The sequence below is a fragment of the Eurosta solidaginis genome, chromosome 5, assembly GCF_040869045.1.
Source record: "Eurosta solidaginis isolate ZX-2024a chromosome 5, ASM4086904v1, whole genome shotgun sequence".
Taxonomy (NCBI): Eukaryota; Metazoa; Arthropoda; class Insecta; order Diptera; family Tephritidae; genus Eurosta; species Eurosta solidaginis.
The window spans coordinates 66,723,787-66,741,592 of record NC_090323.1 but is presented as its reverse complement, the minus strand read 5'-3'; the positions used below and the strand labels follow the sequence as shown (position 1 = coordinate 66,741,592).

General features: G+C 36.9%; 1 protein-coding gene across 9 annotated transcripts in view; it reads left to right on the top strand.

Moving 5' to 3' along the window:
• Nucleotides 1-17,806, top strand: part of rdgC (retinal degeneration C) — a 524,170-nt gene that overhangs the window by 160,614 nt on the left and 345,750 nt on the right. The gene's annotated exons all lie outside the window — the stretch shown is intronic.

Below are 17,806 nucleotides of genomic sequence, written 5' to 3'. Positions count from 1 at the left end.
AGTCAAATGTAAAAATCGAGGACTTGCCCCAACTATGGATTGTCGTGTGATACCTATCTCGCAAACTGGAAGGAAATCGAGCAGTCTTACCGTCAAAGGAAATGTGGATGGCAAGGAGCGTGTACTGACTGTAGATACGGGCGCATCTCATTCATTGATCAGATCTGATTTGGTCAACAGGAAAGTAAAGCCATTACCTGGAGCGAGATTGCGTACGATTACTGGCGAGTATAATCAAGTCCAGGGAGAAGTGGTATGTGAGTTCTTAAGTGGGGAGGTCATGGTTCTACACAATTTCGTTGTGGCGGAGATCGTTGATGAAGTCATATTGGGAGTGGAGTTCTTGGTTGACCATGACGTCAGGATCGATATGCGGAGGAAATTTATGCGCTATAAGAACCAGGACATACCACTTAACTTTAGTTTGGAAAAAGGGTTCAGCAGTAATCGGGTACTGGTGGAAAAGACTCGACAAAGACCACGAAAGTCAAAGGCAAAGATTGATAGATCGAATGGGCCAAATAAATCAAAATCAAAAGTACCTGCGAGAGAAACACTGGCATTGACAAAACCTAAAAGACGCAGGAAAACGAAGCAACGAATTTCCGAGAAAGAATGCGAGGGTAGTTTTAAGCCGGAGCGCACTACTGTTGTGAAATGTGGGAACGATACCGATTATGCAAAGCAAATCCATCCAGCGCAAGCTCTACGAAGTGGTTCATTTACCAAACAACAGAGTGTGAAGGAAAGGCCCAGGGTAATGAGTAGTAAGATGAAACACTGGCATGACAAGAACTTTAATTCGGAAGGTTTCTTGGCGGGAGATTTGGTACTGTTAAACAACCCTCACCGGCGGAAAGGTGTTCCAGCCAAATTTCGGTGCAGTTGGGAAGGCCCGTACAAAGTTGTGAAGAAGATCAGTGATACCATATACCGCATACAAACCACTGGGAAACCACGGATTAGAAGAGTGGTACATTTGGAGATGCTAGCTGCAGTTAGACCGAGAGATTTGTCTGATCGGGACGATCAGACTTAGGTGGAGGGCAGTGTCACGGATATTAGCATCACTAAGCTATACCATCACTAAGGCGATGCTAAGGCCATGCCAAGCAGTATTTACGTCAATAATCAAATCATGTATACACATATATAAGGCAGCCGAAAGAGATGTCACACACAGATGCATTTACTTATACGCCTATGTGTACTCGAGAGACTGTAAACTACAAACATTCACATCAATAATTCAATCATTATGTATCTACATAAATGAATAAATAATTGCGTCTACACATATGTACGTATACGAGCACCGGAGCGGCAATGCACAAACACATGCATATATCTTATCTGAGTTGTCACAATAGAGGGCAATAATTTGTGCACGTAGTTGTGGCTGGCGATTTTGTAGCCGAAACTAACTAGTAACTTCTGGAAATAGAAGAGCCTAGATGTATGCAGCGTAAACTATAAAAGTGGCGCAAGCGAGTAAGAAGGAATTCAGTTTGAGTTGAGCTATCAATCAGTTTGATTAAGCACGCGATCTGGCGGCCAATAGTAGAGTTTCATTTGAGTTATCAGTCAGTTTTGTTATTAAGCCAGCGAGTAGCAAAGTATAAGTGATATTGTGAAGTACTTTAATAAAGGCCATTTTTCCATTATTCAATATTGGAGTTATTTATTCAACAGTTTAGTGATTCGAACTTAGCAGAGGATTGCAAATAAGAAAAATTGCAAGTAAATTCGTTACAATATACTATATATATATACTATATATACCAACATATATATATTATATATATCACCGATCTCTATTTTTTTTTGAAACAATAATATATACTATATACGTAAGCAATCGGTGAAATTTGAAGCTTATAGCTGTTGAAAAGGGGTAGAAATTGCGAAAAGTTTCTTATCTGAACAATCGGTTGTATGAGATATATACTATATATACAACTGATCTTTATGATTTTTACAGACACCAATATATGCCATATACGTAAGCATTCGGTGAAATTTGAAGCTTCTAGCTGTTAAAATGGGGCTAACATTGCGAAAATATATATATATACTATATATATATACTATATATACCGATATATATATACTATATATACCACCCATCTGCATGATTTTTTAAGACAAAAATATATGCTATATAAACATTCGTTGAAATTTGAAGCCTCTAGCTCTTAAAATAGGGCAGTAATTAGGAAAAGTTGCTTATCTGAACAATCGGTTGTGGGGATATATACTATATATACGACGGATCTCATCAATTTTTTCAGGCAACAATATGTGCAATATACGAAAGTATATGGTGAAGTTTGAAGCTACAATCTGTTAAATTGAGTAAGATATTACAAAAATCCTCTTTTTCTGAAAAATCGGGTGTATGGAGGATATATGCTATAGTGGTCCGATCCGGCCGGTTCCGACAAATGTCTAATCGGACACCCAAATACACCCGCTCAAATTTTATCAAGATATCTCAAAAATTGAGGGACTAGTTCGCATACAAACAGACAGACGTACAGACGGACAGACGGACATGGCTAAATCAACTCAGCTCTTCAACCTGATTATTTCGGTATACTTAATGGTGGGTCTATCAATTTTCCTTTAAGGACTTACAATTTTGGGTTTCGTGACGAAATTAATATACCATTTCATTTTCATGAATGGTATAAAAACACCATCCTTTTACGGTTCTCTTCCTTTCCAGGTATATAAGATTCAGTTTGAAAATACCTCAGCACTGAAAAACTGGAGTTCTGAAGATAAAGTTGCTGCACTATTCGTGGCATTGAAAGGATCTGCTGCTGAAATCCTTCAGACTATTCCCGAGGGAGAGCGGAACAACTACGAAACATTGATGAGCGCTCTAGAGAGGCGATACGGAAGCGAACACAGAAAGCAGATATACCCAATAGAGTTGCAAAACCGCTACCAAAAAGCGAATGAGACTTTGCAGGAGTTTGCGTCTGATGTCGAAATGCTGGCCCATCTTGCTAATGCGGACGCACCGGTGGAATACACCGAAAGGGTAAAAATCCAGAGCTTTCTAAATTGCATACGGGACGTGGAAACGAAGCGAGCGACATACGCAAACCCAAAACCTACATTCACAGAAACGGTATCACATGCTCTGATTCAGGAAACAGCTTCGCTTCTGTGTAAGCCAGTTTTCAAAGCACGCCGTGTGGAAGTATAAAGGCCAGAGTGGGTAGACGCAATATAGGAGGCGCTGAAAGGATTGCAAAATCGTAGTGAAAGAGTTATCAAATGCTTCAAATGCGGGAAGCCCGGTCACATTGCACGTTATTGCGATCTTGGCCCTGATAGTTGCAACTTGGCTGGTCAAAACTTAATCCGATCTGATTTGGCCAACAGGAGAGTAAAACCATTACTTGGAGCAAGATTGCGTACGATTACTGGCGAGTATAACCAAGTCCAGGGAGAAGTGGTATGTGAAGTCTTAATTGGGGAGGTCATGGTTCTACACAAATTCGTTGTGGCAGAGATTTGTTGATGAAGTCATATTGGGAGCGGACTTCTTAGTTGACCATGACAACAGGATCGATATGCGGAGAAAGATTATGCGCTATAAGAACAAGAATGTGCCACTTAACTTCTGTTTGGAGAAAGGGTTCAGTAGTCAGCGAGTGCTGGTGGAGGCGATTGGACAAATACCACCAAAGTCAAAGTCAGTAAATCGGGCAAAGGTTGATGGATCGAGTGGACCAAATAAAGCGAAATCAAAAGTACCTGCGAGAGAAACACTGGCATTGACAAAACCAAATGGACGCACAAAAACGAAGGAAGGAATTTCCCAGAAAGAATGCGAGGGTAGTTTCAAGTCAGGCGCACTACTGTTGTGAAACGTGGGAACGATACTGATTATGCGAAGCCAATACGTCAAGCGCAAGCTCTACGAAGTAGTTCATTGGCCAAAAAACAGAGTGCGAGGGAGCGAATCAGGATAACAAGTACTAGGATGAAACACAGGTACGAAAAGGACAATAATTCGGAAGGGTTCCGGGAGGGAGATTTGGTGCTGCTATACAACCCTCACCCATCCGAATTTTGGTGCAGTTGGAAAGGCTCGTGCAGAGTTGTGAAGAGGAGCAGTGATGTCATCTACCACATACAAATAATTGGGAAATCACGAAATAGAAGGGTGGTTCATTTGGAGAGGCTAGCAGCTGTTAGATCGAGAGATTTGTCTGATCGGGATGATCAGACTTAGGTGGAGGGCAGTGTGAAGAATATTAGCAATACTAAGGGATACTATCATCTCTAATCCAATACTAAGCAGTGATTTATGCACATCAATAAATCAATCATTATTTCTATACATATGTTTGTACAAGCAGCAGAGAGCAACGCAAAAAACACATGCATATATCTGAGATACTCCCAAAGGTAGACAATAATTTGTGCAAGTATCACTCACATATACACGTGCATATAAGAAGCCATAAACGTAGTTATGGCTTACAATTTTATAGCTGGTAACTAACTAGTAAATTCTAGAAATAGAAACGCCTAGAAATATGCCAACGAGGAAACCAAACTGTATAAAAGCAGCAACAGTTGAGGCACGACAAATCAGTTTGATTTAGGCAAGCTATCAGTTGCGAAGTATAAATGTTATTGTGAAGTACTTTCAAGTAGTCTAATAAGGAACACTTTTGCATTATTCAATATTGGAGTTATTTATTCAACAGGTTAGTGATTCGAAAGTTAGCAGAAGATTTGGAATGAGCGGAATTTCACTAAATTCGTTATAGTATTCTAATTAAATGAAAAAAGAGCGTAGCCACGCCCATTTTGAAATTTTCTTTTATTTTTTATTTCGTTGCACCATATCATTACTGGAGTTGAATGCTGACATAATTTGCTTATATACTGTAAAGATATTTAATTTTTTGTTAAAATTTGACTTAACATTTTTTTTAAGTAGGCGTGTTCGTCATCCAATTTTGCTAAATTTTATTTAGAACACATATAGTAATAGGAGTAACGTTCCTGCCAAATTTCATCGTGATATCTTTAACGACTGCCAAATTACAGCTTGCAAAATTTTAAACTACCTTCTCTTAAAAGTGGGCGGTGCCACGCCCATTGTCCAACATTTTACTAATTTTTTATTCTGCGTCATAAGGTCAACCCACCTACCAAGTGTCATTGCTTTATCCGTCTTTGGTAATGAATTATCGCACTTTTTCGGTTTTTCGAAATTTTCGATATCGAACAAATGGGCGTGGTTATAGTCCGATTTCGTTCATTTTAAATAGCGATCTGAGATGAATGCTCAGGAGCTTAGATACCAAATTTCATTAAGATACCTCACAATTTACTCAAGTTATCGTGTTTACGGGCAGACGGGCGGACGGACCGACATGACTAAATGATTTTTTTTTTCGCCCAGATCATTTGGATTAGTAGAAGTCTATATCTATCTCGATTAGTTTATGCCATTACGGGGTACCGGTATGCGAAGAAAATTAATATAGATACTATGTGAGCTCTGCTCAGCTGAGTGTAAAATTAACACATTTCTTAACCGATTTCGTAAAATTTTTCCAGGCTCATTGCTTGTGACGAAGCCAGTGAACTTACGCTTTTCCTTAAATATTTGAGATATTTGTTATCATGTGTATAATAAAAACTTGAAAATTCAAATTCCAGAATGCCGTAAAACAGGTAACGATAAGTATAATTAGCAGTATTTTTTACGTTCATATACATCCGCATTTAAACTTTTTATGGACTGCTAATTGCCCTACTTAATCTACACTTACGAAATAGGTGTTTATAAGATCAGTACTTCCAAGTTTCGTTATGTAGTTTTTATCAATTTTTTTTGTTTTACCGTCCCTAATTAAAAACAAAATGACAACAGAGGAAATGTAGGTAATGCAGTTTATTGTTTAGACATTTTCGGGACAGTGCTGCCAATTATTTTATTGGACTCTGCGCAGTGGTGGATGAACATTTTTAGTCGCAAATGTAGATGACTTTACTATAAAAAACAGGGATTTTTTTTAAATCATTATTTTTTTCTGCAAGGTATTTAGAGGTGACTTCTTGTTCCGGATATAGTAATAGTGATGCTTGTATGTCTTGAGAGGCCAATGCACCAAAATTAGTTGAGATATCACAATGGACCCACCTCTAACTTCGGTACTCATATATAAGAACCTATCGTGTGACGCTCAGATTATAAAAACGTATTTTGAAATGACAAAACATAGTGCATATGTGGATACGGATCGTATAACATGAACTTTTTATTCACAAAGTACTCTATCGGCAGATTCGAAGAATTAGCATTTTGAAATATGAGATTTGGTAGCCCATTTAATTTTACCATAATAAGTTAATAAGCTTAAACTGCCAGAAAACTTTTTTTTCCGATTTCACGCGCCCAACATTTTTATTTAATTGTGTGATCAACGCCCTAGATTGATTAGGAGTATAATGACTAGTACTTAGGACCTACCTAATTATTTTCTAGCTTTTAGTATTACTATTATTATATGTAAGTATTGTTTTCAATAAAACCGTTTAACTTAAAAATGTTTGTTTAATTATTTTATTTGATTGGATTAGCAATTGAATGCTTTATATTTTGCTTAACTAACTAATGCCATGCATTAAAGGAAATCACTTTTACTTATGTAAAATTTAAGCCAATACAAAAGTAGGAAAATCTACTAGTTTTTCGAAACTCTTACATTTTTAAACTGTATGTTCTAATATTTTGAGTTTAGCACATTCATGTTTCTTACAAGAAGCCGACGGTATATTTTATGTATGCTAATCTTTGTGTTGACCGCATGTAGAATTTATCTTGTAATATGCGTAATATTAAATATGATCTCCTACACTGATATGCAAAGATACATTGCGCATTTCTGATTTTCTCCATCATTAAATATTAAATGTGTATTTCTATATGTGAGTATGTATATGCCATCATTTATATAATGATGTAAGTTAATATGAGTAAAAAGATGTAGTATTTAGCAGAGTTACCTGTACTTATAAATGATTGGAAGAAGCCATACTTTGTAAAATAACCCTTTATAAGGCATAAGGATTCAGAGGAGTGAAACAACTTGCGCTTATATTTTTGGCATGTTTTTATTTATATAACAAAAATAAACTTAAGAGAAAAACACTAATTATTTCGGAAGTTTTGGAAAAATATGTAATAAAATATTCCTACTGCCCATCAACAGACCCACATGCAAGCTAAATTTGTGTCATTATTATCAGACTAAGGGAGCCTAGATACTGGAAAGAAAAACGTTATGGTCACAGTGACATCCTTAAAATGCTCGCCGATGTGGACTCGACAACAGATTACCTCCCTAAAGCACTGATCTTCGACAGGAATTACAAGGTGCAGATACCCTCTAGAACGGATTGGTCGGTCGACAGATTTGGCAGGGAGGGGGTCAGCTCACTCTACACTGACGGATCCAAAATGGTCTGCGGCGTCGGCGCAGGTGTCTTCTCCAACCACCTAAAAGTCGCAGTCCCTATCCGTCTTCCAAACCCAGCTAGTATCTTCCATGCGGAGTTGCAAGGATAGACGGTGAGGTAGTCATATACTCCGACAGTGAAGCAGCGCTCAAAGCGCTAGAATCACCGTACACATCCTCTAAAGCCGTCGATAACTGTAAGAGGTGCTACCTGAAGCATCCAACCAGGCAGCTATCACACTCAGCTGGGTACCCGGTCACAGGAACATTGACGACAACGAAAAAGCGGATGAAATAGCAAAGGCAGGTGAATCATTAGACATAACGGAAGCAGTCACGGTGCATCGACCACTCACATGAATTAAAAGTGATATTCTCACCTATCTTAGGAAAATAGCAATCCGTGATTGGTACTCTACAGACACCTGTAGAATCACCAAACTAATCAGAAAAGAACCGATGATCTACTAAAAAGGTCTAGGAAGGAAATATACAGAATCATGGCCACTATTACAGGGCACTGACCGTTTGGCTCACACGCGAGTAGAACGGGTATCCCCTACAATGAGAGGTGTAGGAGCTGTAGACAGCAGCGTGCCGTCTTCTCAGCCATCATCCGGAATGCCGAAAATCTCCTCCAATGTCTTTTCAATATCATTTTCATTCAAATAGCGCGGAGATTTTCCCGAAAATATGAGAAAAGGAGGAACTAGTTCAACAAGTGTACATAACACGCCACGGGCAGCGGGAATATTTTTCCCACCAAGTAAAAAGTCCTCTCACATCTAAATACGATATTAACTTCTTAGGTATAGCAAAGAATAAACATAAATACATAATAAAAAAACAGATTCTTACCTCTTTTCAAATAAAAAATATGAACATTCACGGAGTAACAAATTTTCTTTGACAATTGGCACAATTTTTTGACAGCTAGTGGCGCCAAGAAAAAATATGTCACACAAACGTCATTTTTTCTGCTTATAACAATAAGGCACACCTCCTTAATTGCCAGATCAACAAATTAGGACGACTTCTTTGATAACTCACATAGAAAGATAAGCAAAATTTGTTGGTGGTAAATATATCGCCTCTGCCTTAAAAAGGGATAAACCAACTAGCAAGCCCATGTACTGTAGGTACACACAATTTAATTTTTACGCTATCACTTTTTTAATTAAACTATTTAAAATTTTTTATTTTAATAAATTTTGTTACAAGGGCTACTACATGAACTTTTTGGTTTCATTGGAATTTCGCTTTACTCATTGTAACCACAAAATCTACTTACTTACTTAACCGCTTAACCGTTTAAACTGTTATGGTCGTCCAACAAAGCACGCCAGTCGCTTCTTCTCAATGCCAACCGGCGCCAATTGGTCACACCAAAGGAGTTTAAATCGTTTTCCACCTGGTCCTTCCAGCGGAGTGGGGGCCGCCCTCTACCTCTGCTTCCATAGGCGGGTTCCGATAGAAACACTTTATTTGCCGGAGCGTCATCTTTCATTTGCATAACATGACCTACCCAGTGCAGCCGCTGCGTTTTAATTCGCTGGACTATGTTGATGTTTGCGTAGAGCTAGTGATATTTGATCGTTAAATCTTCTTGGTTACTCGCCTTCGCCAACGCGTAGAGATCTATAAATCTTTCGAAGAACTTTTCTCTCGAACACTCCCAGAGCCGCTTCAACTGATGTTGTCATGATCCATGCTTCTGCATTATATAGCAGGACGGGTACGATAAGTGACTTGTAGAGTATGATTTTCGTTTGCCGAAAGAGGACTTTACTTTCTTTTGCTATTTCGAAATTATGGCTGCCAACAGTTGACTCTTTACTCGTTTTATCCTCATTCACCATGAACCCCATCGTTACCGCTTCTTTTTCCGGTTTGGAGTAAGCAGAACTAATGGGCTATATTTCTTGGAAAATATCTTAACAGCAATGACATTTCACTTTGAAAGGGCATTATAACAAGAAATTGAAGAAGCTCTAATTGAAAATGGCCGACGCACAGCGTTTTTGTAGCAAAACATTTTCCGAGTTTCGGAAAGTGTAACTGGGGGGAAAATACCAATCATGACAAAGTTTGGTAAGTCACAAATTTTTTTGGTAAAAAAATGAAATGGGGTCCTGAACACGACCGCTTGTATATTAAAAATTTTCAAATAGTAGTAGATAAATATTATAGTTCAGTTTCAATAATAAGTGATCCAAATCCCGATCAAAATTTAACATGCAAATGCAATAAAATACTTATCTGGATAAATTTCGGATCCACGGGATTGCTTTGTTGATTTCGTTTTTTGCGGCAAAGTTTTGACAGCTAAAGAGAGTTAGCACATATCATTTATCTGATATTTGATAGGCTATTTGATATTTACCAAAATCTTTCCATTTGAGCAACCATACATTTTGCTTTAAAAAGACGTATGCAGTTCTAAAGAAAACTGTAAAATGACACTCAAGAAATGTTTAAGAAAAATTTCGTTTGTCAAAGTTTTTTAGGCAGTACGCAGCCCTTAGGAAAATTCTACTAGTATTTTCCAAAGATTTTTAGAAACAAACTCACTCGGCAACTTGGGTTCTGCTAAGAAATAATTGATTGCGCATTGTTTCTTAAGGAAAAAGTTACATTTTGGAAGGCAAACTAACAAACAAAGTTAAACATTTTTTAAAATCAATTGAAGGTCAATATTCTATATGTATTGTGCACGAATCAACATGCCTCGTCAAGCGCCAAAATTTCTTACCTGCTCCTATTTCCATGCAAAATAAATAAATCAAAATATTTTTTTAAGCGTTTACTATAGAGTTGCGTAGGGCGCTTAGGTCAGAAAACAAATTATAAGGCCATGATATAATTAAATTATATAAATTTTAAACCATGATGGAAAACTATACATTTTTATACTCAGCTGAGCAGAGCTCACAGAGTATATTAACTTTGTTCGCATAACGGTAATCCGTAATTGCATAAACTAATCGAGATAGATATATACTTCTATATATCAAAATGATCTGGGCGAAAAAATAAATTCACTTAGCCATGTCCGTCCGTCCTTCCGTCCGTAAACACGATAACTTGAGTAAATTTTGAGGTATCTTGATAAAATTTAGTATGTGGGTTCCTGGGCACCCATCTCAGATTTCTATTTAAAATGAAATCGGACCACAACCACGCCAACTTTTTCGATATCGAAAATTTCGAAAAACAGAAAAAGTGCGATAATTCATTACCAAAGACGGCTAAAGCGATGAACCTTGGTAGGTGTGTTGACCTTATAACACAGAATGGAAAATTAGTAAAATTTTGGACAATAGGCGTGGCACCGCCCACTTTTAAAAGAAGGTAATTTCAAAGTTTTGCAAGCTGTAATTTGGCAGTCGTTGAAGATATCATGATGAAATTTGGCAGGAACGTTACTCCTATTACTATATATATGCTAAATAAAAATTAGCATAATCGGATTACGAACACGCCCAGTTTAAAAAAAAAATTTTTTAAAATCAAATTTTAACAAAAAATTGAATATCTTTACAGTATATAAGAAAATTATGTCAACATTCAACTCCAGTAATGATATGGTGCAACGAAATACAAAACTAAAAGAAAATTTCAAAATGGGCGTGGCTTTTTCAATATCGAAAATTACGAAAAATTAAAAAAATGCCATAATTCTATACCAAATATGAAAAAAGAGATGAAACATGGTAATTGGATTGGTTTATTGACGCAAAATATAACTTTAGAAAAAACTTTGTAAAATGGGTGTGACACCTACAATATTACGTAGCAGGAAATGACAACAGTTCTGCAGGGCGAAATCAACCGCCTTTGGAATCTTAGCAGGAATACTGTTCCTGGTATTACATATATAAATGAATTAGCGGTACCCGACAGATGATGTTCTGGGTTACCCTGGTCCACATTTTGGTCGATATCTCGAAAACGCCTTCACATATATAACTAAGGGCCACTTCATTTTAAAACCCTCATTAATACCATATCGTACAAACATATTCTAGAGTCACCCCTGGTCCACCCTTATGGCGATGTCTCAAAAAGGCGTCCACCTATAGAACTAAGGCCCACTACGTTTTAAATAATCATTAACACCTTTCATTTGATACCCATATTTTACATTTTTAAGTAAAATTTTATAGGGTGACTCGGGAAAAAAGTTTGAAAGTAACAGTCAAATGAGCGCACACGTGAGTTGCGTGCTGCAAACTCTAATTGTCTTGGTTCGAATTGTTCTATTGAGATTTGATCGTGATCCAGAGCTGGATGGCTCATTGTAACGCCCTAGATATTCCATATCTATGCGAAAAATAGTTTTTACGTTCAATATTTTTTCATGCTTACATTGTAATTGTACGAGTTACGGCTGGGCATGACAACGCTTCTTTTTTTTTAACCCAATTTTATAGTTTTATTTCTGATGTGCCATTTGCTATTATTTAATTTTCAAAATCAAAATTCATCAAGATTATGTCTGTGTTTAAGACTTTTGATCTAAACTCTCATATAAAGGAAAGTGTCTAAAATATTTTTTTTCCTGTGCCTTTATCAAAAATAAAATTATTTTAAGCAAACTTCCGACTGCGGTGGTTAGTTGAAAAATTTAACCATTTAATCTCTTTTGTATTGAAGTACGTTTCTCTGCCACGAACGTAAATTGTCAATCACATTTTAAGCTGTAAACAACCACATAAATCAGTTAACCACACATCAATCAATTCTTGAAGTCTTAAGTATCACAAACTTAAGCATATACCGCATAGTGAATGACCATAATAATAATGACTAGCATTAAGTTCTTTTGTAAACATAAACGCATAATATGTAAACGCATAAATCCTACAGTCCATGGCACAATTATGTCGACCATTACAATAATTTTGTTAAAACTGCTTACTTTTGACAAGGTTGCTTGATTTTAAACAACACTTTATTTAAATCCAATTTTACATTAGATAAGTCAATTTCTAAGAAAATTATTAAAGAAGAAGTAAGGAAGCCTTAGTTCAGGCGAAACCGAATATGCACTTTCAGGAAAATTCTTGATCTTTCGAACCGCTGAACTGTCGAATAATTAAAATTAATTCAGTATAACAAAATGTTCTTTATTTACAACACTACTTCGGTAGTATTACTCGCGTACTTCACTTATAGCGTGTTAAAATCAAACTGACTGATTATTCCTCAGCTTGCGCTGCTTTTATACTCTCAGTTGCGTCGTTCGGTTATATCTCATAAACCTTTCACGAGCAGACGTCTCAAATAGGTGCTTATATTTTTCTCGTTTCTGAATATCTTAGTTGGTTATTTATTTTTATACATGAATGTTTGTGAGTGATGCTATCTTCGCGCTTAGCTAATGATTATATGCATGTGTGACTGTTTCTCTTTTTTCTTCATTCCGAACTGCTGATTTGATGTATTTAAAATATGCTCTTCGCTCTTAGCTTTGCTGTTGTCGTGCATTTATTTACTTGCAGCATAGTGACGTATCGATACTAATATTCGCCACAATAAATACAGCTATTTCCATTAAATAGAGTCACGAACTGTGAACTTCGTATAGATTAAAAAACTAAAGAACCTGTGGTGTCTGCCTACCACACCGACGATCCTAGGTGCACGTCCCGGGCAAACCAAACTTCAAAATCTTAAAAAACAAGTTTTTTCAATTAAAAGAACATTTTTCTAAGCGGGGTCGTCCTTCGGCAGTGTTCGGCACACCGTTTGTATTTCTGCCATGAAAAGCTCTCACTGAAAACTCATCTGTCTCGCAGTTGCCGTTCGGAGTCGGCATAAAACATGTAGGTCCCGTCCGGCCAATTTGTAGGGGAAATCAAGAGGAGCACGACGCAAATTGGAAGAGAAGTTCGGCCTTAGATCTCTTCGGAGGTTATCGCGCCTTACATTTATTTTATTTTTTAACCTGTGTATTCAAAGTTTTTTTCTTTAATAAGTAGAACTAACTATAGGAAAATAGAGAGGTAACGGTAATTAGTCATTTCAAATTAGAAGAAGCATATGCTGCATATTTCGTGCATGACTGAGGTAGCACTCCCGCTTATTAAAATCGCAAGTAACCGCTAAAAGGAATAAGGATGTGAAATATTAAAAGCAGATCGGTACATAAATTAAAAATAAGAGCAAATCCTCCGCACTTGAAACATCTTGGAAAGAAATTTGTAACTTTGTTTTTTTTTAATTTCCTTAAATTTTTCTTCACTGGAAGCTTTTCGAATTTTTCATTCCAAAATTTAATTTTCCCTGGTTCAACATTTTACTGCCTTTTTGTTAAGAATGCTTTAATAGTTTTACCAGAATTGCGAAATTTCTACTAAGGTCTAAGTTGTGACAAGGATTGTATGAACGTAATCTACTACCCTGAGACAACATTCCATGGCTAATTTGCTGTCTGGTTATCCCCTAACTAACTTTCTCCAAAGAATGTTCATTATTAGTGCGTCAGTGTGTGTTAATGCCAACTTTTGGTGCATTTGTGCGTGAAATAAGTGCTGGCTTTGGCATTTGTTGCTGTTGTTGCCATTTGTTAAACCAGTGAAAGTTGACGTAAACATGTACATGGACAAGAATAAGGTGCATTTAGCAACATACACACATTTAGTCATCACAACCGCACAATTTGCCATATACAACATACCTAACAACCGTTATAATGTCCTTCTGTTCTATAAGCATCAGTTGAAACCATTGTCAGGAAAATGCATTTGCCATTATTGCATTATCTCATATTTACTTAATAGATATTAACTATGGCAATGGATAATAAAACTTTCAGTAGCGGCGAATTTGTTACTTGTTGCAGATCATTACGAGTGCGACCACGATGATTAGGGTTGCCTGAAAAAGTTTCCATTTAATGATATAGGAAGGTTTAAAGCTTAATTATTTTCCAACAAATTAAAAACCATTGAAAATAAGAAGGCAAATAAATAAAAAAAAAAAAAAACACTAAAGTTTGCTGAAGAAATAAAATATTTTTTTGAATACCACATATCCAGAATTTTGTACAATGCAATAAAGAGATATACAATTTTGAGCCTTTCATAAAACGTACAGCAGCGAACAGGAAAATAGCGGTATCAGTTTTAATCAAATCTCGTCAAATACATTTTTTTTCACCTCCGATATGTTAAGAAAAAACTTCTATGAATTTTGTGACTGAATTGCATACTTCCAAAAAAGCTGTCAAAAATCAATACCAATTTTGAGGAACCTATAACTTATACCTTGTTAAGGCTTGATTTCCTTCAAAAGCGGTGCCGCTATATTACGACCGCTAAAGAGCGGCGGTATTCTCACCGTTTTCAGCGGCCCCGCTTTTTTGTAAACTTGGAACACTTACGACAGACGATCTGAAAAATTTAATTTTTATATTTTTACATGTTTAATTGTCTTCATCCGCATTGCCATAAAGGCACTTAGGATCTTCTTTCCATGGGTAATGAGTCGATGGGTATTGTTCCGGTAAACATTTGTACGACTGGCCCTGATACAGTGCGATAATCGGATGCTACTCTCCGAGCTGCTGTTCAGCTGTTTCGCTTTCAATAATTCTTCTTCCAAAGTGTGTTTGCCCATAGTACGGAGTCATATATAAACGTAGATATGGTGATGTCCATCAGCAGCTTCCTTTTTGCTTTCAGTTGGTCCTCCGATGTTTGTTATCAACCAGCTTAGCAACAATACCTGTGCCTTCTCAGTCGCATGTTGAATTTGTGCTCCAAGTGTTCGTGGGGAACCTATCCGTACTCCTAAATATTTGACTTTGATGTTACATTTCCGGGGAAGGTTGCAAAGCAAACGTCTAGCGGTACATACTTTTCTGTTAAGTGTATCAACTCGGGTATTTCTGTTGCCAACTGGAGTTTGTGGCCAGATTGAGCTTTATGCCTGCTTCTTATTTACTTTATCTTAAATTACTAACATATAATTCTACAAATATAAGTATTCTTATGAGTATATTAATGACGTGGCTAAAATATATTTGAGTGTAGGAGGTAAATGATAAATGAAATTTAGGAGATATGTAACAAATAAAAACGAGATAAATGTAGCTTAAAAATCGTCAAAATGGCAACACTGACGATGAATACAATGGAATTTCGATTGCTGCATAACCTTTGGTTTGCTACACTTGCGAGTTGATTGCTATGCAGAAAAAGTACGTTAACCGCTAAATGGCTGCCCTGGTTTTGCCTGTGTAATATGTAGAGTTAGATGTAATCATATATAATTCCTGCCTTAAGTTTTTAAGTCGATGTTGTCTTCAGAACCAATTCGCCCTTTTCGTAATAATAAATATCACGAGCTGCCAAAAGTATGCATTACTTTGAAAATGTAGTGTCAAATACAAAAGTTTGGATGCAGGATTTTTCCTACAATTTTCATCCGATCTCGCTCATTTTAAATAGCGGTGGGAGATGAGTTCCAAGGATATACCAAATTTCAATAAGATATCTCAATATTTACTCAAGTTATCTATGTGGCCACCGTGGTGTGATGGTAGCGTGCTCCGCCAACACACCGTATGCCCTGGGTTCACACCCCGGGCAAAGCAACATCAAAATTTAAAAATAAGATTTTTCAATTAGAAGAAAATTTTTCTAAGCGGGGTCGCCCCTCGGCAGTGGTTGTATTTTCTGCCATGAAAAGCTCTCAGTGAAAACTCATCTGCCTTGCAGATGCCGTTCGGAGTCGGCATAAAACATGTAGGTCCCGTCCGGCCAATTTGTAGGGAAAATCAAGAGGAGCACGACGCAAATTGGAAGAGAAGCTCGGCCTTAGGTCTCTTCGGAGGTTATCACGCCTTACATTTATTTTTATTTATTTTATCTTGTGCATAGACAGACGGACAGATGGACGGAAGGACGGACAGCGCTAAATCAATTCCTTTTCTCGCCTTGAGCATTTTGATATATGGACGTCTATATTTATCTCGATTCGTTTATGCCGTTACGATCAACCGTTATGTTACCAAAGTTAATATACTCCGTGTGCAAATCACGCTGAGTATTAAGCAACGTGTGATGATGACCCCTCGGAAAAGTAGGCTGAATTAATGGATAGGCTTACTTCAATTTTTTTTTTTGGTTGAGACTACCAATTTTTTTCGGTTGGCTTAAGTAGCATTTCAAAAAAATTGCTAGGCGCTACCACCGATAAAGTCGATAGTGCCTCTCTGGATCCTTCCATGTATTATTTTAACAGGTTTCATTGGTGATCTTAGATTGACAGTTATAATTGTTAAGCTTAAAGAGCGTTTGCTTTCGTATGTTGCAATTTTTTTTGTTGATTTGACTGTTGAATAGGTCAGTTCATAATCAACAGTTTGCGTCAGTGCATGGACTTAAAAAGAGAATGTTGGTAGACGAAAAATTAAAATAGTGGTAGAAGTTGGTAGATTTTTTTATACACTTTAGGTATATTTGTACAAAACAATTCATATTTTATTGTAAAACAAATAAAGCACATTTCACGGAAATAACACTTAAAAAAAAACATGTGAGCAAAAAAAAAAAAAAAATGCATGCAAATTTGTATATATGTACATACATAACTTATGCCTATATGATACTTGCTTTTTTCTGTATTTTGAGCTTGAAATACTGAGGAAACTTTAAAGATACGTCTAATTACAACAACAGTTTTCCAATGTACCAGTTTTTTTTCTGCCACATGGGCATGTTACCGTTTAATTAAAACTTTTTTTTTTTCGATCAAAATTATTCATAAACAAGTAGGGAAGGCTAAGTTCGGGTGCAACCGAACATTAAATACTCAGTTGATAGCTATGGAGACAAAATAAGGAAAATCACCATGTAGGAAAATGATCCTAGGGAACCCTGGAATGTGGTTGTATGACATGTGTATCAAATGGAAGGTATTAAAGAGTATTTTAAGAGAGAGTAGGGCATAGTTCTATGGATGGACGCCATTTAGGGATATCGCCATAAAGGTGGACCAGGGCTGACTCTATAATTTGTTTGTACGATATGGGTATCAAACGAAAAGTGTTAATGAGCATTTTAAGAGGGAGTGGGCAATAGGTCTATAGGTGGACGCCTTTTCGAGATATCGCCATTAGTGTGGGCCAGGGGTGACTCTATAATGTTTGTGCGATATGGGTATCAAACGAAAGGTGTTACTGAGCATTTTAAGAGTGAGTGGGCATTAGGTCTATAGGTGGACGCCTTTTCGAGATATCGCCATTAGGGTGGGCCAGGGGTGACTCTAGAATGTGTTTGTACGATATGGGTATCAAA